The following is a 24535-nucleotide window of genomic DNA, read 5'->3' as shown; positions in this document are numbered from 1 at the left end:
AATTTGATTAATAGCACAACCCCTATAATGGCAAAACATTTTAGTAGCTCCAGTGCCCCCTTGAGTACTTTGTTGATACAAATGGTTTAACCACCACTTTAGGAAACAACCTCTGTTGAATGAAGAACATATACCAACACATTGACTCAATAAACAACTGGATTGTTATTTGATGTGGCAACAGCTTTTAGGGACAAATCTAATGTGCCAGCTTACCATTCTCTATTTTGCTCTTGGGATCAGGTCTGCTGAAGGCCAACAGTTTTCCTGGCACAATCCAGTTAAAATCTCAATTTTCGACATGCTTTTAATGCAAAAGGTGAGAAAATATGCTAAAATGATAACAACTGCTTAATGAAATTAAGTTACATGTGTTGAGTTTTGTGGATGCTTTAAGTAGTTACAATAGGATTATAAAAGACTGGGGAAAAAATCATTGCAAATCATAAGGTATTTTTACTTTAAGTATAACCATAGCACACTTTGAGTACACTACTAGTTCACCTATATGTTTGTAGTTTGTACTGCAATTATACTAAAAGTTAACTTATTGGTTTACTGAAAGTTTACTAATGAAATACTTTGTACACTTTGAAGTATAGTCTCGGTAAACTACTAGTTTAGTAGTTTTATACAGCAAGTATACTCATTGTTTTAAGTATGCTACTATGTATTTAGGTTTTCATTTGTACATATTTTGTTACATGAATATCTTAACGTCCAAAGAAAGAACAGGGTATCTGCTTGTAAAAAAAAACATTTTATTCTAGCTTTATGCATTAATATTTTAAACATTTTAATGTGTTTAATAAAAAATTAAGAAATAACATTTTGTACAAAAAGCTGAAAAAACAACTATGAATTGGATCCAGAATCATAATCAAAATGTAGATGGAGTCGATCCACACCCTAAAGCTTGACTGTAATTATTACCTCTTCGTCAGTCAACATTTTATTCCATAACTTTACTTTTTTGATGCGGTTTCATGTCAGATGATCGAGTTACCTGTGACAGTATCTGTTGTTTCTTTTTTTTCTTCATTTGTGTTTTTTTTTTGGAAATTCCTTGCAGAAGATGTGTACTAGCGCCCAAATTGTTGGAGTATAGCTCAAATATACTTAGATTTTTTATAAGTCAGTCAAGTATACTTAAGTGTCATTTTAAGTATATTTATGAGGAGTAAAGCCCATTTCTGAGAAGTACATAAAAGTAAACTAAAAGCATACTTTCCTATTTTTAGTTTAAAAGAAGTATACTAATAGCACACTTGAATAAACTTCTTTTACGTAAGGGAAGCCATCCAAGCCTAGTAATATCTCACTGCCTTTTAAGTGCTTTTCTTTCCTGACAGAAACCCTTCCAGAAATTCTCCACCCAAACAAACTACCTCCTTTGTATTGAGCTTCCTGTTCTTCGGTTATCACATTGTGTGGCATGTCCTTTATGTAATCCATTTGATAGTGCCTGTGCCAATTCTTTCTCCCGTGTCAGACTGAAATAACAGATAACTGGACTAAAAGTTTATGACCTGGGTATAAAGTGAATTATTCATCTACACTGTCCAGCTTTGATCCAAAAATGGTTCAAGAATGTCACAATCTTTAACCTTCCTAGATATTAATAGTTAAAATGAATGGTGCTTTTAAGAAAAGTGCTTCTTGAACGCACGTACCTTGCAGATTCATTGTAAACAGTTTAATATGGTTAAATCATTATGTGCAGTTCACAAAAGCAACATCTCTATATAAAATAATAATAATAATTAAAGCATGTTCAATAATATTTATTTATTTATATATTTATATATATTATAAGTTTGTGTCAGACAGGGCAGGTATGACACATTGGTTGCAGAGATCAGGGCCCGGTGCACCTCCTCTGGAGTTCTTTTCAAGTAGATTACCTGCATACTAAAGCAAGATGTCATGATTAGAAATTTCTCTGAGACTCTAAATCAAAATGTTAACTGAGACCTATTAGTTTTTTTCTATTCATAATCAGTTTGTTCTTGTTATCTGGTCCCAAGCGGAAAAAAAAGCACTTCATTGTATTTCAAGTATATTTATATTTCCGATAGTATGTTGAAAATGTATTTAGACAAATTGTACCTTTTGTAAATATATAAAAAGTATACTGGCATTACGCTTTCACGCTAACACTTTTAACACACTTTAAAATAATTTAACTATATTACACTTTATAGAAATATATTATCCTAAAATATACTTTAAGTTAAAGTTATGTGTACTTTCTAAACATAAATTTTGATATATTTTAAATTGTATGCTCAAAATTGTCATTGTAACATAGAATGAAAGCACATTTTAAAATAACACATTTTAAAATAAAAACTGTAATATTAAGTTTGAGTGTATTTTAAGTTAGATTTTAGTCTAATTATGGAGTGAAGTTATTCACGCTAGTACTTCAGGACATTCTTTTAGAAAGTGTTCAATAGTATTACTATGAAAATGCACTTAACCCCATTTATGAATTTTTTTGATGTGTGTAAGTACACAGATAGCAATCATTGCAGCTGTTCTGTAATGTTTAATCAGTTTTGCAAAGAAATATGATACATCTTACACACAAAATGACATTAAACAAAACATTAAATGCACACTTCAAAAGTACAGGTGCACAAAAAATGTGTTGCTGGAAAGCAAGTGGTTTAAAGTTGGTGCAGTGCTACATTATGATTTAACAGATAGCATCACCCATATTGCAACAGACAAGTTAATACTGCCAGAATTATAAGCAAAAAAATGAAGTTCACTCACAGTGTGTTAACATTGTCACATGTGTTTTAAAAAGAACATTTCATTGGTTTAATGGAGAAAAAGCAGACCAATTGGAGAGTGTGCAGATCAAAAAGTGACTGGCAGTATTCTAGGGCTGTACTAGAATAATCGAATATTCGTTCGGTGGGGTGGCATTCGATTTTCAGTTTTGAGATTCGAATATTCTTTTTTTTTTTTTAACACGTGACTTCCGTCGCGGACTCATTCTCACTCATGCTTGAACCACCTGTTGGCGAACGTAGTGATTTATTTCATCTCATACTGAATAGGTACCAAACGCCCAAGACCTCAGCTGTTTGGGAGCACTTTAAACATGCTCAACAAAACCCAAAACTTCACAGCAGATCCTGCAATTCCGAAAACCATTAACAGAGAAAAGAAAGAGACAGATAACAGATGCCATAGTGGAGTTTGTCGCTATGGATATGAGGCCCGTTAATGTAGTTGAAGGCAAAGGCTTCAGAAAATTAATGAAGATAATGGAGCCAGTCTACACTGTCCCAAACCGTTCCAGTATTTCAAACAACCTGTCTCTTAAATATAGCGATCTGCGAGGCCAAATTTATGCTCTCGTTGAAAAAGCTACGGCCTTAAGTTTCACATCGGACATCTGGACTTCCGTGAGTATGGAGGCGCATATGGCTGTCACCTGTCACTTTATAACTCAGGAGTGGGAACTCTCTGCCTTCGTTTTGGAAACCAAAGCATTTGAGTCAAGCCATACAGGAGTCAACATTGCACAACAACTTGGAGACGCGGCAGATGCATTCGCAATTCCAAATTACAAGCGAATAGCAATATGAAGCTGTGCACCGAGACGCTGAATAAAGAACCGGAGAAATGGGGAACCGTTCAAGGGGTCTGCTGCTCAGGACACACGCTGCAACTATGCATAAATGAAGCTCTGAAACTGGACCGAATCCGTCGCACAGTTTCAGCTGCCAGGAATCTCGTAGGGCACTTCAAAAAAAGTGCCAAGGCTACAGCTGCTTTGAAAGAGAAACAAACGCAGCAGAACGTTGTACAACACAAACTCATTCAAGATGTTGCTCCTCGTTGGAACTCTACGTTTGAAATGCTTAACTGACTGGTGGAGCAGCGATTGCCAGTGACAGCTTTTTTGTCAGATCCCAGCATCACTAAGAAAGGAAATCGCACCCTTGACTTGACAGGAGACCAGTGGAAACTGGCACAAGAGACATCAGAATTACTTGGGCCCCTGCTCACACTCACAGAACTACTATCACAGGAGGCAAACTTGTCGTTGTCGGCAACAGCGCCAATGCTCTTTAACCTGAAGAAACGCCACCTGTCACCAGAAGAGGATGACAGCCCTGCCATCAGAGAAATGAAGAATACCCTTGTCAAGGAGATCGACAGCAGATGGGAACTGTTAAATTTGGAACCCACCAGCATCTATCTCCTTTCTTCAGCACTAGAAGTGAGACTTAAGCACCTTAAATTCCTTGAGGATGAGAAGAAGGACCTGGTATACATTGAGGTTAGACTTATATTTTTATTACTACTATATAATAGTAAATAATTAAAATGTATTGTGATTATGCCACTAAGATTATTGTGTGCGCTACGCATAGATTTGACTAAGCAAATGCTATTTGTTTAGGTTGTCAGACTAGTTGAACATCTGCATCAGCAACAGATTGTTCGCAAGGGAGAAGAGCTGTCAGCAAGCCACGGAGAAGAGGAGACGGATGCGCCACCACCATCCGCCAAAAAAAAACAGGAGGAGATTACAATGCTGATGCAGGCTGATGACGAAGAGGAAGAGGAACGCGGAGACAGCGCAAAGACAGAGATGGAGCAGTATTTGAGAGATGCTTCTAAATTACAGTCGGGCCCACTGACATGGTGGAAGCAAAACAGTGACCACTACCCTAAACTGGCATTTGCAGCCAAACACCTTCTTTGCGTTCCGGCCACTTCAACTGAGCGCATTTTCTCAAAAGCTGGCTACATCGTCAACAAGACCCGAAGTTCCCTTTTACCAGAAAATGTGGACAAACTCATCTTCCTCGCACACAACATGAAATGAGTATAGGTAGTTTCACAATAGTTTCCAACCACTGGGTTGCGATTTATATAGGCTAAGTGTTTGAAAGAGCCTAAATATTTTTGTCATTGAAATGTGAGCTGTCTAGCTAGGCTAACATTACCTTGTTCTATTTAACCTATTACAGTTTGTTCTATATAAGGGAGTGAATTAAATGTATTACAATTAGTTTAAATTTAAATAGCCAACCCTTTACGGTGTCAGTAATTATTACATTTACGAATAATAAATGAATGTAGTTCAATGAACTGCAGGCTAATAATAATAAATAAAAAAACACCGCAACATGCTTTCAATAAAAGCATCGCGCATTTTAAAGATTTAAATTAACAAAAAGTCAGAATAAGACAAAATAAATCCCTTATATAGAATAAAACTAATTGTAATAGATATTACATTTTGTGTCATTTTAAAAATAATTCATTTATTCTTATTCAACTGTATATAAGCATGCTACAGTGTTCTTTATTTATTATAGTTCGTTGAAATCACTGTGTGTTACTAATTTAATTTCTGTTTTGGGATTCATTTGTTTTAAAGAAATGTTCGTTATTAATACCTTATTAAAGTTCTTGCTCTCAACAGACTTTGTGTTTTGTATAAAAAAAAAAAAAAAAAAGCCACAACTTGACCCCAGAGAACTAGTTAATTATAGACCAATCTCGAATCTCCCTTTTCTGTCCAAGATACTAGAAAAGGTGGTATCCTCACAATTATATTCCTTCTTAGAGAAAAATGGTATATGTGAGGATTTCCAGTCAGGATTTAGACCGTATCATAGTACTGAAACTGCTCTCCTTAGAGTTACAAATGATCTGCTCTTATCATCTGATCGTGGGTGTATCTCTCTATTAGTTTTATTGGATCTTAGTGCTGCGTTTGACACAATTGACCACAACATTCTTTTGCATAGACTTGAACACTTTGTTGGCATCAGTGGAAGTGCATTAGCATGGTTTAAATCGTACTTATATGACCGCCATCAGTTCGTAGCAGTGAATGAAGATGTATCATATCGATCACAAGTGCAGTATGGAGTACCTCAAGGCTCAGTTCTAGGGCCGCTACTCTTCACGCTTTATATGTTACCCTTGGGAGATATCATCAGGAAACATGGTGTTAGCTTTCACTGTTATGCTGATGATACGCAGCTCTATATTTCCTCGCAGCCCGGTGAAACACACCAATTTGAAAAACTAATGGAATGCATAGTCGATATAAAAAATTGGATGACGAGTAATTTCTTACTGCTAAATTCAGAAAAAACAGAGGTGTTAATCATAGGGCCTAAAAACTCTACTTGTAATAACCTAGAACACTGTCTAAGACTTGATGGTTGCTCTGTCAATTCTTCGTCATCAGTTAGGAACCTAGGTGTGCTACTTGATCGCAATCTTTCCTTAGAAAGCCACGTTTCTAGCATTTGTAAAACTGCATTTTTCCATCTCAAAAATATATCTAAATTACGGCCTATGCTCTCAATGTCAAATGCAGAAATGTTAATCCATGCATTTATGACTTCAAGGTTAGACTACTGTAATGCTTTATTGGGAGGTTGTTCTGCACGCTTGGTAAACAAACTACAGCTAGTCCAAAATGCAGCAGCAAGAGTTCTTACTAGAACCAGGAAGTATGACCATATTAGCCCGGTCCTGTCCACACTGCACTGGCTCCCTATCAAACATCGTATAGATTTTAAAATATTGCTTATTACTTAAAAGCCCTGAATGGTTTAGCACCTCAGTATTTGAATGAGCTCCTTTTACATTATACTCCTCTACGTCCGCTACGTTCTCAAAACTCAGGCAATTTGATAATACCTAGAATATCAAAATCAACTGCGGGCGGCAGATCCTTTTCCTATTTGGCGCCTAAACTCTGGAATAACCTACCTAACATTGTTCGGGAGGCAGACACACTCTTGCAGTTTAAATCTAGATTAAAGACCCATCTCTTTAACCTGGCATACACATAACATACTAATATGCTTTTAATATCCAAATCCGTTAAAGGATTTTTAGGCTGCATTAATTAGGTAAACTGGAACCGGAACACTTCACATAACACCGTACTTTCTACATCATTAGAAGAATGGCATCTACGCTAATATTTGTCTGTTTCTCTCTTGTTCCGAGGTCACCGTGGCCACCAGATCCAGTCTGTGTCCAGATCAGAGGGTCACTGCAGTCACCCGGATCCAGTACGTATCCAGACCAGATGGTGGATCAGCACCTAGAAAGGACCTCTACTGCCCTGAAAGACAGCGGAGACCAGGACAACTAGAGCCCCAGATACAGATCCCCTGTAAAGACCTTGTCTCAGAGGAGCACCAGGACAAGACCACAGGAAACAGATGATTCTTCTGCACAATCTGACTTTGCTGCAGCCTGGAATTGAACTACTGGTTTCGTCTGGTCAGAGGAGAACTGGCCCCCCAACTGAGCCTGGTTTCTCCCAAGGTTTTTTTCTCCATTCTGTCACCGATGGAGTTTCGGTTCCTTGCCGCTGTCGCCTCTGGCTTGCTTAGTTGGGGTCACTTCATCTACAGCGATATCGTTGACTTGATTGCAAATTAAAACAGACACTATTTCAACTGAACAGAGATGACATCAATGAATTCAATGATGAACTGCCTTTAACTATCATTTTGCATTATTGAGACACTGTTTTCCAAATGAATGTTGTTCAGTGCTTTGGCGCAATCTATTTTGTTTAAAGCACTATATAAATAAAGGTGATTGATTGAAAAGGTATCACTTGTGCACTGTCCGTTTTCGGAGCATAAACCTGCCCGTGTAATGCGTACCGGAAACTGTTCTATTTAAAAGATTATTAAATGTTTATTAATATTTAAAGAATGTGTGCCACCTCATCATATTGCACCAAATGCAACACTGCACTCCACTGGGTCTGCCGAAACACATTTATGATGCCGAAGAGTGAAACGTGAAGTCGTGAAAGATGATACAAAATAGGTTTCAGTAAGCTTCAAGTTAATTAATCATGAACACACTTGAAGTATAATGATGATTTCTACCCAAAAGTATGCTAAATTTTAGTACACTTAGCACATTTATTTTTCAGCTGGGGTGTCTCTCAAACCCTAGAACATGAGGGTTAAAATCAACACAATTGTCATCTAAGGTCATAAAAACAAAGCTGGACTCACCGCACAGGCACAGATGAGGAGGCTGCATTGGCTCTCTTTCGTTGGTCATAACTGGTGTAATGGATGGTGGGCTTTCTGGACAGAGTGAAAGACTGCAGACATACACAACACACATTCATTTTCAGAGCTGGTTGAAGAGATAATTCATGAAAAAAAAAAAGTCTTTCTATTTAACTTCATCTGTTCCAGACCTATATCAATTTATTGATTCTATGAAACACAAAAGGAGAATTAAGGTAGAATGTCAATGATGCTTTTCATACAATAATGTGCCAAGTTTGAACATACACATATTTCACACAGGACCATTTTGGAAAGTTACTTTAGTTTATTGAACACAGTTTATCTTTGGCGGTATGATTCCTTATGGGGGTTATTGCTCCCAAATTAATTTACCATACAAGATCTTAAACATTACCCCCCCCCCCAAACATAATAAAGGTATTACTGCCTGAGGAAGAACACCCCCAAAACCATCATTGTTCCATTTACGCAAGAGAGAAAAGACAATGTTAGTGAGATACTTGATACTTAATGCAGCCTACTAGCTAGCAGAGGGGTATTCTGCCCTCAGACGGAGGGAGAGAATAGCAGGCCCCTCTTTAATTTAAGTAGCAAGGGGTGTTCATCCTCTGCTGGGGATGAACAATGGACCCCTGCAGTCAAAGCAGCAAAGGGTGTTCTCTCCAGCGGGAGAAAACAGCAGGTCCTTTTTCTTTTTGAGGGGTGTTTGTCCCTTGCTGAGGGATAGAACAGCAGGCCCCTGGAGTTATAGCAGCAAGGGTGTTCTCTCCATCAGGCAAAAACAGCATTCGGGGGCGGAGTTGAAAAGAGACATGTCAAGCCGAACACTTTCTGCTCCCTTTAAGAGGAACTCACGCAGTGCTTGCGTACTTTATCATAGATTATGTAAATAATATGCAGTATTTGTCGAATACACAGACGTTTCAGAAACATTTTCATGAGCAACAGAAACACTTTTTATATACTGCTTAATACAGCACCATATTTTCAAGATTAAAGTTCAACATAATCATATACTATTTAAATACTAATACAGTGGGGAATATACACTTTTATCCGTGTTATATGATAAACTTGACTCAATACAACAGTGCGACTACATTGAAAGAGCTTTTACCATTCTAAAACACAGATTTGAGGCCATTATTGGAACTGCAAATGTTGACACAACAGCTGTGTCTTCATTAGCACTCCTGCAGTCACTCTGGAAAAACTGTGGCGGCTGAGTCAGCCGGCTGCTCTCGAAACATTCTCGTGGTACTTTGATGCCACACATGACAGTCATGTGGCATCGTCTCAAGTCAGACAAAAAATTTTAACAAGCATGCACTGCTTCAAGTCCGTTTGAGATCGGTTTGCGCAGTGCTGCGTGAACTCGTACGCACATAATGCCTGATACTATGGCCTAAGGTATTGGATGCAGCCAGTAACTTCTCACTAGTGATTCCAGACTCCTCGTCACTCCCTGTTGTTCAGAGAATAGTACACCAGTGGTCTTACTCCTTCAAAAGTAAAATTCAAGCACTTCCAAGGACATTTCAAATTTCTAGCACTTTACAAATGTGGTAAATTACCTGTTTAAATACATACTCTTACCTTAGTTAAAGCACATCCACAGATACAACACAGACACACCTTACTTTGTAAATCTTTTAGATTTTTGAAGGCACATTGGCAATTTGCATTGTTCTAAACAAATCAGCAAATTGCCAGCAGGTGGCGCATTTAGACATGTACAAACAGTTTGTATGAACGTTCTTACATTTGGATGTCCTTAGATTTTAGTCACAATGATGATTAATGTTGATTATATTTTTGGTGAGGGAAGGAAACGTCATATTCATACACCCTACAATAGGTCATTTTAGTAGCATAAACAAGATGGTTAATCCATTCGGGATTTAAATGTACAAGACCGAACAAAAACATTCCTGATTAATGACTAAATGATTAAAGATTGTTATTCCGCTGCATCTCGCGGACTACACCACAAATGAATTCTTGTTTACATCGTTTACACTGTTTATGGTGCTAGTCTTGATCTCGATGATTCAATGATGCATGATCTGAACACACCTATAGTGTTCAACGCTGTGTGTGATTAATTATAATGGCAATAATACCAACCCTAATGCATTACATTTAAAGCATTTTCAGGGATTTCAAACACCCGTACGATGGCGAACGCAACAAGTATAAAGCCTTAACCACTTGGGAAGGTGTGTGCGCAGTCATCGGAGGCTCGCAGTGGAGCCAGGCAAAAGCATAAATCCAGCTTATGCAACGGCAGGTCTAGCACAATATTGGTACTTGACATTAGATAAGCCTCAAGCAAACAAGCAGTCCCAATACCCTGATAGCTTTAAGCAAAGACTTTCTTAAAGGGGTGGGGGTGGGGGGGGGGGTGTGAAATGCTCGTTTTCACTCAATATCCTGTTAATCTTGAGTACCTATAGAGTAGTACTGCATCCTTCATAACTCCAAAAAGTCTTTAGTTTTATTCTATTTATAAGAGAAAGATAGTCTGTACCGATTTTTCCCGGAAAAACACGACCGGCTGGAGGCGTGACGTGTGGGCGGAGCTAAAGAATCATGAGCGCGAGTAGGCTTTTGCGTTGAGAGTGTTTGGAAGCTGTGACATTACCGTGAGGAAAAAAACATCCAAAACAAACCATGGCTAACAGTCAGATTCAGCCGTTTATTTATGATCCAGAATCAGATCCCGAGGCTGAAATTTAACAAGAGCAGCATCAGCAACGATGTCTCTATGTGGTATGTACTGAAACTGTATATATTTGCTTAGCGGTATTGGAAAATGACTAAGTTCCACTTTATGTCGTCTTTTTTTTTTTAAAGCTGTAACATTACATGTGGAAAGTGCAGTTTGATGACAACATCGCATGTTGTTTACTTGATGTGCTTACGCGCCGATAGCTAAGTTAACAACAGAGATATTTGAAGCAGTTTTACTCACCGCCTGCGGTTTCAACACACGATCGTGACCCTTTTTCGTTGGGACTGCATTATCCTTAAGAAATAAACGATGTGCAAATCCGGCGTCGAAATGCAGGGAACAAACAAAAACACTTGCACAACTCCGCTGATGCTCTGTAAAAATAAACTCCATCCACTGGTCCCTTAATGCTTTTTTTTTTTTTTTTTTTTGGTAATCTGTGCAGGGTTGTCTTGCCCTGGCAACCGAAAACACACTTCTTTTGTGACATTTCGCAACGCTCCCGCTCTGATCAGTGAAGTCTGTTGTGCTCTCAGTGCTCTGCTATACGGGAGCGCGCACTCTTTTGGCAGAAGTGCCCTTAGGACCCATATAAGGAAATTCCGCTCCATCTAACGTCACACCGAGCCATACTCGAAAAAAACTTTCCGAAACTTGTGACAAACCGGAAGGAGTATTTTGGGAACAAAAATACTCCTTCAAACGTACAACTTAATTTTTGAAACTTTGTCCATGTTTAGCATGGGAATCCAACTCTTTAACAGTGTAAAAAACTCAGTATGCATGAAATAGCATTTTACCCCCCCTTTAAGTGCATAGTGTCGGGCAGCATCCCCTTACAGAAGAATAGAAGTAGCGAAGGGTGCTCTTTTATAACAGCTAAAAAGAGCAGCATGTCCCTTTAGCAGTACGGCATATGGTCAATACTCAAATTTAGGCAACAGCATTAGCTATTGTCCAGATTACGTTTAGCATTGATGCAAGCAAATTTATGATCTGTACATTTAAGTATCAAGCACTTTATTGATACACCAGTTAGCTTGAGCAACAACATATCACTGATTTAAACAGTGTGTTGGAAATAGTCAGATAAGTTCAATGAAAGCATCCCCAATAGATAAGCCTGAAGCAGCAGCCCATTCATATCGACAGCCTTGACCACAGATTAATGAGGCTCTTGGGTATATTTAACTGGTAGTGTAACGGTGTGGTAACACGATAGATAGCATGCCTAGCAAACATAACTGAACAATTAGCTTTGGATAATGAGCAATGTCTGAAACATATTTGTCAACATAGCACTAGGGCATAGTACTGCACTGAAAAAAAGTTTTCAAGCAGTACCTCCTCTAATTAATAATTTGTCTTTCAATTTAGTTTACAATTATTTGTTTCATTTTTCAAATAATATTTTTTTCGTTCAAAACATTGTTGAATATAAATATTTTTCATTAAGTGCTCAACGGAAAAATATTTGTTTGGATGAATGTACAATTTCGAGCATGCCTGCGCATGCGTATTAAACAAAAAAAGCGACGACCAGCCACCTGATCTTCAAGTCAACGGTGGATCGCCACGACGCCTTTGAAGGTTAGTAAAATACTTCCGAATTAAGTTAATAATGAATGTTAATGATTAATGTTTTAACGTTGTCTGTTAATGTAGACGTTTTGTACTTTAGTGCCTAACATTAGATCGAGATTAAAATGTTTTACGACGCAACGCTGCTGTGAGACCACATGTAAGTTTGCCAAGCGGCGGAAAATTTTCAGTTCCCGCTCCCGGCAGAAAAGTTCCCGCTCCCGTTTTAAGCGAGGCGAAACAGAGTAAAATGTAATATAACATTCCGTAATCATTTATTTCAGTGTTGTTTGCAAATAGCTGATATCATTATTGAACTAACATCATTTTTGGAATTAATGCATAAGGTCAGAAATCGGATGTAAAATTTTCATTTCGATTCCTCTCATAGATTCATTTTTTTTGTCTGTTTTAATAATTTGATTATAATTTAATATAACGCTGTTTTTTGTAAAACAGAAGCGATTGATTGGTTGTTCTTGAACGATTCGTTTAATTAAATTCGTTTTGAAAGAGTCTTTAATGTGATTCGGGAAGAACGAGTCGTCTCCAAAAGTGATTTTTTTTCAGCGTCCTGATGGTTCTGGTATTCACCTTTATGGAGTTTCTGGTTTTTGGAGTGGGTCGTTCATCACGTGACAGGCCCGTAAGCTAAACGTTAGGCATAGATATGAACGTTTGGTCATCTCTCGAGTCTTCGATTCGAGTCGTTTGCGTCGTTCGTTGTTTTGTCACGTTCCCGCTTCCTGCTTCCCGGTTCAGTATCTTACAAAAAATAACTTGCAAACTGTTCTGTGTATTGTAAATAATGGCCATATACTTAAACTAATTATGCACGTAGTAAAATGATATAAACGCAAAAAACTTTTAAAACGTTTTGGGTCTGCCATCCCGTCTATCACAGTGGTTTGGTCCACTGCCTACCTCACCGATACAAACCAGTGCTCCGTGCCATTAAATTAGCCATGTCAAAAAATATTTCTATGAATGATTATAACGTTACCTAGCTTAACTTGTTTATTATTGTAGCTTGTTGGATAAGTGACCCATTACAACTAAATATTAGTCGTGTGTGATCTGATATTAGGCTAATTGAACTGAATATCGATTAATTATCTAAATAAGGGAGGTCCTCTGTCTAAATACTATGGGGAGGGTGCAAAATAATTTATTAATTACAATATAACCTATGAATCTCATTTTTAAACATGTTATGCACACATGCTGTGTACACATCTCTTACAAGTACAATATTGGCTGTATTTGTTTCCCATTCAAAAATTGCTCTTAAGAAATGTAGTTATGGTAGTGGGTAGTATGAACAGGTGTGATGGCTCCCTTTGATCTGAGCATCTTAAGTTAAGACGGATTAAAATATGTGACTGTTCAAATATGAGAATCTTTTTTTCTCTATCTCACCCTTTCACTCACTCTCACTTATATGCAGGATATCTGAGTTCCGAGGTGGAAACATCTGATCAACCATAACCTTATCATAGCTGCTGTTACGGTGGGAGAAACCTTCTAAAACTATTTCTGCAGACTCCAAATTTTGGCAGTTTTGGGGTAATTTTTGTTTTTGTTTATTTTGGTAGGGGCAGAGGGTTCTTGGTAAACACATGGATGTGGAGATGCAAGCATTGTGGACATTGTTGTACCAGAAGATCTGAACTGCTAAAACATTATAGACTCAGTCATCACCATTATGGAAGGCACCACTTTCTCTGCCTGTATGAAAACTGCCCATTTTCAAGCAAAACATGGAATGCTCTGCTGAAGCATCTATCTACACACCACCCTTCTTCACATTCCTCAAGAGAAGACATCTCACATTTTAAGTGCCACGTTTGTGACTACAGTCAACTTGCTTCTGAAACTGACTTTTTTCACCATATTGGCCAACATTTAAAAAATAATGAATCAGTTAATTGTATGTATGTTGGCTGTTCATATCAAACCAATGTATATGGAAGTTTCCACACTCACAAATGGAGAAAACACAAAGTGTGTACAACAAGAGATTTAAAACCTGGAATTGTTCATAGATCACACATTAATCCATCTGCTTTAGATTCAGTTGACTGACATTGATTTAAATGAGGATCTACTAGTTGAAGAACCAACTTTGGAAGAACCTAGACATTATACAGAAGAAGTTGAGCTAAAGTTAGCCTCAGTTCTACTGAAATTGGAACATAGTTACCTGGTGTCAAGTGCAGCTGTAAATGTACTCCTTGAGGAACTGCAGTATGTCATTGGGACTGTGTCTATTCCAGACACTCAGAAGACAATTACTGAATTTTTAGTGGATCATAATTGTCAGGTTGTTGGGTCATTAGTCCAAGAGTTAGCCAAAGAACTTTGTACCGCACATCCTATTCAACTTGCTATTGGAAAAGACGGCCCTCTATCTACTGCATATAGGCGCAACAAATATTATAGACGTAATTTCTTTGTAGTGGAACCTGTGGAATATGTATTGGATAAAAAGAACAGAAGATCATTTCAGTATATTCCCTTATTAAAATTATTGCAGCAGGTTTTAAATTGTGAGACTATCCTCAGCAATGCAGTTAATTTAAAGGAGAAACTTCAATCGGTGTCAAGTGAGAAGCAGGTTTACAGATGTCTCTGGGATGGTGAAATTTTTAAAGAACACAGCCTTTTCTCAAACGAGTGTGCAATTTCAATAATTCTGTACATAGATGATTTTGAGGTTTGCAATCCTCTTGGCACCTCACGCAAAAAAACATAAAATCTGTGCCCTATACTGGATTTTAGGCAATCTGCCGCCTGGTTTGCACTCTGCATTGTCATCAATCTACTTGGCTGCATTGTTCAAAAGTGAGGATGTAAATGAGTATGGATATAGCGCTGCTCTAGAACCTTTAATTAAGGACTTGGTTATTTTAGAGCAACATGGTATATTTGTGAGCAAGTTAGGAAAATGTGTAAAGGGGACAGTGCAATGTGTTGTTGCGGACAACCTGGGTGCTCATGGTTGTGCTGGTTTTGTGGAGAGTTTTTCGAGTGCTTATGTTTGTAGGTTTTGTACGGCCTCGAAACCAGAAATTCAGACAAGGGACGTGGGCAGTGGAACATTTTCTTTAAGGACAGAGGAAAGTCAGACAGAGTTCCTTTCGAAATAGCTCTTTGTCTTTCTGTCTTCACCGCAAAGAAATACTTCACTTTGGAATTTTTGAATGACTCCATAAATACATTCCCCTTCAAGTGGAAAGATAAAGCAAATTCTCCCCATCCTGTGCCACCTACATATGCAAAAAGAAAAACAGTTGGTGGCAATTCTCATGAGAATTGGAGTTTGATCAGGTTTTTGCCACTTCTCTTGGGACATAAAGTACCTGCTGACGAACCTGCTTGGAATCTCCTCACAGACTTAAAGGACATTGTTGACCTTGTTGTCACACCTGTGCATACTGATGAAACAATAGCTTACTTAAATTTCAAAATCTCTGAGCATAGAGTACGGTTCAAAGAGGTTTTCCCAGACTCAAACTTGCTTCCAAAGCATCACTTTTTGGAACACTATCCACAGCTAATTTATCAGTTTGGACCTCTTGTTTTGCTCTGGACTTTAAGATTTGAAGGGAAACATAGCTTTTTTAAGAGAGTTGTACGACACACTAGCTGCTTTAAAAATGTGTTGTTTTCCTTGGCAGAGAGACACCAGTTATCTCTGGCACACCAGCTCTACTCATTCAACTTTCCTAAACCTCTCTTGGAAGTTAAGCATTGCTCAACTGTTAGCACTGATGTCCTGAAAGATGAAATTGCACAGGCTGTTAAACAGAAACACCCAAATGTGAAGGAAGTTTCTTTGACTGAAAATGTAATCTATAATGGATTTAACTACAGACTTGGAATGATCCTTTCATATGGCTCAATTGAAGGAATTCCTGCCTTCACTGAAATCATCCAGATGGTGGTCCTCAAAAACGAGTTGGCCTTTGTTGTTCGCAAACTAAGTTCTTGGTACATAGAACACTTCAGAGCTTTTCAACTTGAAACCTCACCTTCAAAGGAGATTGAAGTTCTGGAGCCATCTAAACTGACCGATCCTTATCCCCTGGTAGACTACACAGTTGGGGCTATGCGGCTTATTACACTCAAACGATATATTCACATTTAAGGTTTGTATTTGTGTTTTGATTGGTACATTTTTGTTGTTGTTGTTTTTTTTTTCTTTTCAATCTATAAACCTGCATATATATCATCCAAAATACAGCCACATCAGTTATATAGAAATATTTTTTTTTAAACTTAAAAATCATAGATTTGTTTGACATTTTCGGAGTTTTTCAAAACCACATGAAACCAGCATGAATAGAACAAGTAATTTCTAAGAACAAAGCACATGTGTTTAACTAGATTTTACAAATATTTTCCTTTTCTTTCTCAAGGACACTTATACGTCGTTTACCCGTATTAATGGCTGTCTGGATAGAAAACGCACTTGATACTAATGTTCAAACATAGATCATCTAAGCTACAGAGAAAGAATTACCATTATACTGACACTCATGACAAAGGAGCAGGCAAGAGATCAAAGATGTGCCGCAGGTTTAGCAAAGCACCTGTACAATACTTCCAGCTCGCTGAAAAAAACAAAATCTGTCTTACAAAAGAGACAAGAAGAGGAAAATTCATAGATAACCTTTACAATATGTTACTTTGGTTTTCTTTTCATCAGAGAGAGCGAAATCCTTTATTTGGGAGATGCCCACAGCTATCCACATTAAGACACCTGTCCACAACGTTTGCTGCCATGCAGCTGATTGTAGTTGGTAATAATTTTGTAAAGTATGTTCATCATCTGATGAGCTGTCTGTCAATACAGTGAAAAGAAAGTCCTTGATGGATTCTCACCCTGCAAAGAACATAAAGAAACCCAGGCGAGCTGAGTCTAACCATTACCCATCTCTACCTCTCAACAAGACCCCGGAGTTGATGGAGCAAGAGAGAATTGCCCTATTGTCTGAGGTAAAGAAAAGGAACAATGTCAAAACAATTAGAGAGAAGATGGCACAGACGTTCGCATTTAGGAGGCAAGAAATTGTTGACAAGAAAACACCTTTGCTCAGTATCATTGAAAGATGGCCGGCACTCATTGACATTCAAGAGGTACACTAGCATTATTATATGAATTTAAATTTTTTTTATTATTTTTTATTTTTTATTTATTTATGTACATTTGTTTGATTATATATACACTATGTATATTCCCAAGGTGAACGCAGAGTTCTTGAGATTAACCACAATACCACTTGAAGCAAGATTCATGCAGAACCTTGATGAGAAATGCACTGAAATGATGAAGGTTATCAGAAAGAAGGGAGGAGCCATTCGGGAGAAGACAAGGCTGCTGCCAGTTGTAGAAAAGGTATAGATGTTTTTTTTTACTTTTTTTGCTCACCCACATGTCCTCTCAGGTCCTCAATAATAAGATACATTTTTCAAGATTCTATGAATAAGAAATGGCATTTATTGCATAATAAGAATAAAAATATTTTCTTAATTAAAATAAATTATTTTATTTACATTACATTATTTTTAATTTCACATTTTTAAAATGACTTTACAGTGACTTTGCTGACTACAGGGGGTTAATTTTTACTCTCTTGATGCAGGATACTGACACGGCTACAAAGAGAGAGATTGCACTTAAATGTCTCATCCTTAACATGGGAGAAGCAGTGGAGGACCTCATCAAAGATTTCCTGGTAAGGCAACCTTAAAGTCAGTTCAATATTTTGTTGTAGTGTGCATCAATGTAAACATAGCAGATGTGTGGACGTAACAAAAGCTGCCATGCCCTCTGTTGGAATTTTAGGAGGTTAATCTGGGGGAAAATACAAACTGCTTTGATTTCTGATTCTTTCTTTTTTTTTCCTCCTTTTTAAATTCTTTACCAGGTGTCAGAGAAGGAAGAGGCTGAAGCAATTCTTCAACAGGAAACCATGGCAATATTTGTCTTTAGAGATGCCCAAGCTGTACCCAAAGACATTGGCATCGTACTGGAGGGACAAAAGGTTCTGAGCGAGTTGCCTTCCATTGCAAATGCTGTTGCCATTCTCCTGGGGCTCCTTTATACCCTCAATTTGGAATATCCAAAGACACTGAAACTGACATTTGAGTACATACAGAAAGTCATCATGGAGCTGGACCCAAAAGGCATGACCAATAAAGTCAAGAGGCTCTACGACCAACTCTACAATAGAGCTTAATTCAGGGTTCCCACACATCCCTGCAAATGTTTACCCTGCAATTCATTTTGTGTTTGAGTAGCTGGCTATGGTTCGGCAGTTGGTTCAGTATTTTTAGTAGTATAATCTGTCAAGCCTTGGCAATCAGCTGTTCTAAATGCTGCCAATTTATTTAAGTTTACATTGTATTATGACGGTGTACGCAACAACTCCATACTTGCGTTCTGTTTCAAACTTTTTTTTTTTTTTTGGCCGGTGGATATTATTTGTTGCATCATAAAAAAAAAAAGATTTCTGATGGGAAAAAAAAAAAAAATCCTAATTCAATGCTTGTCGAATTCCACAGATTTAAGAAAATGTCAATGTTTGCCAGCTACTAAATGTTAAAAAATGTTTAAAAAAATCTGAAAATGTCAAACTCAGAAGAATGTTAAAAATCTGACACTTTAGTAGCAAGTTACGGATATGTAAAATGTTAATAAAATGATGTATTGAAAATTATTGATGTCTTTTTGGATTAGATTTGTATCAGATGCTATTAATGATGTTTCTTAATGGGAATCATGTTTTATTAAATTAATGTTTTTATTTGTATAAAACTAAATTTCTATTAACTATTCTATTAAGATAAATTAAATCTATATTTGTTGGATTGGATAAAGTTAAATATTTATAATACATATTTCTTACATTTAAAACAATTGTTTAATTGAATCTTTATATATTTGATTGAGAAAACTAAATTATTCTAATATTTCTTAAATGAGAAAGTTTGTTTTAATTAAATCTATATCTTTTTGTTTAGATCAAAAATAGAATTTAAATTAATTTACTTTCATCAACAAGAAAAATATACTTTCTATCAGGTTTTACTAAATAGTTTTCATAGACAGAGAAAATATTGTTTAGAGCAAGTTATTTATTTTTAATTGGTACAAGTAATAAAATATAGATGTGAACCATTACCCTAATTTTTTTTAATTGGTTGAATGAAAAAATTTTTTCAGTGTGAAACTGCTTTAATTAGGGTCGTAATGATCGTCTTACCACGCGGATTCAGGTGCATGCAGTATTTTGGTCTTGTCAGACCTCAGTGCTGCTTTTGACACTATATGTCACTCTCTTCTGCTTGACAGGCTGGAAAATTGATTTGCGTTGTTTAGCAGAGATCAGTATCTGGATGCATAAAAATGTCCTGAAGCTGAAAGGCTCCAAAACTGAACTGATGCAGATTGGCACAGTGGCAGATACTCGTAAGGCCGAGCAGATCAGTTTGATTGTTGATTCCTGTACGGTAATCCCCACTTCACAGGTGTGAAATCTTGGTGTCATTTTTGATCCACAATTATCATTTGAAGCACACATAAAACACATCTCTAAAACTGCATTTTTCCACCTGAGAAACATAGCTCGACTTCTCTCTTTTGCAGACACAAAAAGGCTTATACATGCCTTCATACTAGGTTAGATTATTGTAATGCCTTGTTCTCTGGCCTTCCAGCTAAATCGTTGAGCAAGCTTCAGTATATACAAAATTCTGCCGCTAGTGTGCTCACTTGTACTTCTCCTCGTGAACACATTACTGAATTGTGTTCTTTACTGAATTGTGTTCTTTCACAATTACACTGGCTTCTCGTAAATGCGATAATTGATTTTAAAATTCTTATTTTAACATACAAGGCACTTCATGGGACTGCACCTGAGTATCTTTGTGATCTCATCAGTCCTTATATTCCATCACGCTCTCTTGGCTCTACTAACTCTCTTTCACTTCACCAGCCATCCTGTAAGCTAAAGACCATGGGGGAAAGGCCTTTTCATATAAAGCCCCTAAGCTTTGGAATGTACTTCCTCTGCAGGTCAGAAATGCACCAATGTTGGGTGACTTTAAAAAGTTGATTAAGTCACATTTATTCAAGAATGTCTTTCTCTAATGAATTGTTGTATTGCTTTTGGTGTTTTGTTTTATTTTATTTATTACTTTATTACTGTAGCACTTTGGGTTTAAGAAAAGCACATTACAAATAAAATTTATTATAATTATTACTAGGCAATAAAATGAAAGAAACTTTGCTTAGCTTCGTGAAGACGTCTGTAGATGAACTAAAGGTGAAATGGCCAGTTGTTTGTGGATGCTTTTGTTCTTCTTGAATATCTAGCTTCTTCCAGTGGGGAAGCAGATCTCGTGTAAAGTTGTTGGGTCAGTCGTATTAGTACAACTTTGGCGGTTAATCGTGGACAAAGTGTCTATATCAAGTGCTCGCTCATATCACTTTCAGTCCATCGCTTGACAAACAGTCCATGACTTGAAATCTGGTGAGATGCTCTGTGGGAATCCTGCCACCTGACCGCATCAGCTGGTCGCAGCCTATGCCTCAGTGGCCTGACTTTACTAATGCTGTGCTCGATTTAAATTGAAAATTAGAATCAGTTTGGTGAGTAATGACCTAATTCTGTTCCACACAGAAAATACTGTGCATGATGCATATGGAATGCTGTTGTAGTATTTTCATGGTGCCTTTTGGAGTTTGACAGCCACCTTACAATTGCCTGTATTTAAATGTGTAGGACGTTCGTCCTGTGAGTGCTGCAGAAAAGACTAAAGACAAAACCCAGAAAAACCCAAAGATTCGGTCTTCAGTGTTCTGGCTGGGGGAAGAATTTTTTATTTAATTAATTCTTCCCCCAGCCAGAACACTGAAGATGGGTCATGAATTGGTCTTCCAGAATGACAATGACCGGAAACACATCACCAATGCAACAAATGAGTGACTCAAGAAGAAGCACATTAAGGTCATGGAGAGGCCTAGCCAGTCTCTATACCTCGATACTCAAGAAGGTTATTGTCCAAGATTTTACAAAACAAGGCCCCGTTCATTTGCCCCTCAATGTGGTCAAGTCAAGTCAAGTCACCATTATTTATATAGTGCTTTAAACAAAATACATTGCGTCAAAGCAACTTAACAACATTCATTAGCAAAACAGTCTGTCAATAATGCAAAATGACAGATAAAGGCAGTTCATCATTGAATTCAGTGATGTCATCTCTGTTCAGTTTAAATAGTGTCTGTGCATTCTTTTTCAATCAAGTCAACGATATCGCTGTAAATGAAGTGACCCCAACTAAGCAAGCACCTTTCTAGGTGCTGATCCACCATCTGGTCTGGACACGTACTGGATCTGGGTGATTGCAGTGACCCTCTGATCTGGATACAGACTGGATCTGTTGGCTACGGTGACCTTGGAATAAGAGAAACAGACTAATATTCGCATATATTTCATTCGTCTAATGATGTAGCAAGTACATCTGGTCATATGGGAAGTGTTCCCGTTTCCGGTTTACCTAATTAATGCAGCCTAAAAATCCTTTAACGGATTTGGATATTAAAAGCGTATGTTATGTGTAAGCCAGGTTAAAGAGATGGGTCTTTAATATAGATTTAAACTGCAAGAGTGTGTCTGCCTCCCGAACAATGTTAGGTAGGTTATTCCAGAGTTTAAGCGCCAAATAGGAAAAGGATCTGCCACCCGCAGTTGATTTTGATATTCTAGGTATTATCAAATTGCCTGAGCTTTGAGAACGTAGCGGACGTAGAGGATTATAATGTAAAAGGAGCTCTTTCAAATACTGAGGTGCTAAACCATTCAGGACTTTATAAGTAATAAACAATATTTTAAAATCTATACGATGTTTGATAGGGTGCCAGTGCAGTGTTGACAGGACCGGGCTAATATGGTCATACTTCCTGCTGCATTTTGGACTAACTGTAGTTCGTTTACTCAGCGTGCAGAACAACCACCCAATAAAGCATTACAATAATTAAAATAATTAAACAACATTTAAGGGGAAACTGTGTACCAAGGACAGGCAGTTTTTGAGAGTAATCAGGCATCTACGATGAGATGTGCATGAGATGTGCATGTGTTATGAGGTGATGTGCACTGAGCAACATGATTGGCTCAAAGGTCCTAGTCTGTCCTTCAATGTATCTTTTTGCATACTATAAAAAGTGGTCTGTGAGTCTGTGTGTTATCTCTTTGCACACAGACTCAAGCTGTGTGTAAACCAGATCATTCTCTGCAGAGAATTAAAGCAATACATAGACAAAACTCTGTTTGGTTTTTCATTCTCAGTCTCTACAAATTGTTATTGAATTAGAATTTCCACAACAGTAACATATAAAGAGTAAAAAGTAGCGGCCCTAGTACTGAGCCTTGAGGTACTCCATACTGCACTTGTGATCGATATGATACATCTTTCAGAAGCTTAGATGGCATTGGGTCTAACATACATGTTATAGTGCACTGTCTGATGCGATACTGTAACTAATGGCTGAATGGTTACAATTTTATCTCTAATAGTATTGATTTTAGAAGTAAAGTAGTTCATAAAGTCATTACTGCTGTGATGTTGGGAAATGTCAACACTTGTTGAGGCTTTATTTTTTGTTAATTTAGCTACTGTGTTGAATAAATACCTGGGGTTATGTTTGTTTTCTTCTAAAAGAGAAGAAAAGTAATCGGATCTAGCATTTTTTAATGCTTTTCTGCAGGATAGGTTACTTTCCCGCCAAGCAATATGAAATACCTCTAGTTTTGTTTTCATCCAGCTGCACTCCATTTTTCGGGCTGATCTCTTTAGGGTGTGAGTATGCTCATTATACCATGGTGTCATACTGCTTTCCTTAACCTTCCTTAAGCGTAAAGGAGTAACTGTATTTAAAATGCTAGAAAGGAGAGAGTCCATAGTTTCTGTTACATCATCAAGTTGTTCTGAGGTTTTGGATATGCTAAGGAATTTGGATACATCAGGAAGATAACTTTAAAAGCAGTCTTTTGTGGTAGAAGTGATGGTTCTTCCATACTTGTAACAAGAAGTAGAATTTACAATTTTGGCTATATGAAGTTTGCACAAAACTAAATAATGATCTGAGATATCATCACTTGGCTGTGTCATTTCAATTGTCATTGTCACCTTTATTTATACAGCGCTTTAAACAAAATACATTGCCTCAAAGCAACTGAACAACATTCATTTGGAAAACAGTTTCTCAATAATGCAAAATGATATTTAAAGGCAGTTCATCATTGAATTCAGTTATGTCATCTCTGTTCAGTTAAATAGTTTATGTTCATTTATTTGCAATCGAGTCAATGATATCGCTGTAGATGAAGTGACCCCAACTAAGCAAGCCAGAGGCGACAGCGGCAAGGAGAAAAAAACCTTGGGAGAAACTAGGCTCAGTTGGGGGGCCAGTTCTCCTCTGACCAGACGAAACCAGGAGTTCAATTCCAGGCTGCAGCAAAGTCAGATTGTGCAGAAGAATCATCTGTTTCCTGTGGTCTTGTCCTGGTGGTCCTCTGAGACAAGGTCTTTACAGGGGATCTGTATCTGGAGCTCTAGTTGTATTGGTCTCCGCTGTCTGCTGAAACGTGTTGTCTAACCCCAATAGAGTTCAGAATGTCTATAAAGGCTGATCCCAATGCATCTTTTTCATTATCAACATGGATATTAAAATCACCAACTATTAAAACTTTATCTGCAGCCAGAAGTAACTCGGATGTAAAATCACCAAACTCTTTAATAAAGTCTGTATGGTGTTACGACCTGCTCGTTTTAAATCGCAACATGAAAGAGGGATCATGCAAAATGTTCCATCAACAATTTGTTTATTGATTTCAACATATGCCACAAATAATAACAATAACAGAAGTCTAGGGATAAGAGAAAACAAAGAAATATACAAACAACTATAACAAAATTGACGCTACATGTGTAAGGAAAAACATACGAAAAAGACACTCCGGAAGAGTACTTCCCCAGAGAGTGCCTGCTCCAAATAACACACAGCACTCTTATATACTCTAACTAATTATCAATTAACAATGAGAAAACCAATCGGGAACTCCCATGGTCAGCACCAATGGAA

General features: G+C 37.4%; 1 pseudogene; it reads right to left on the bottom strand.

Annotated features, from left to right (window-relative positions):
* LOC127939429 (dual specificity protein phosphatase CDC14AB-like) overlaps positions 1–9351 on the bottom strand; it is a 39851-nt pseudogene extending 30500 nt beyond the window's left edge.
* Positions 9352–24535: the final 15184 nt, after the last annotated feature.

The sequence above is a fragment of the Carassius gibelio genome, chromosome A2 (genome assembly GCF_023724105.1).
Source record: "Carassius gibelio isolate Cgi1373 ecotype wild population from Czech Republic chromosome A2, carGib1.2-hapl.c, whole genome shotgun sequence".
Lineage (NCBI taxonomy): Eukaryota > Metazoa > Chordata > Actinopteri > Cypriniformes > Cyprinidae > Carassius > Carassius gibelio.
This window is presented reverse-complemented; position numbering and strand designations above follow the sequence as displayed.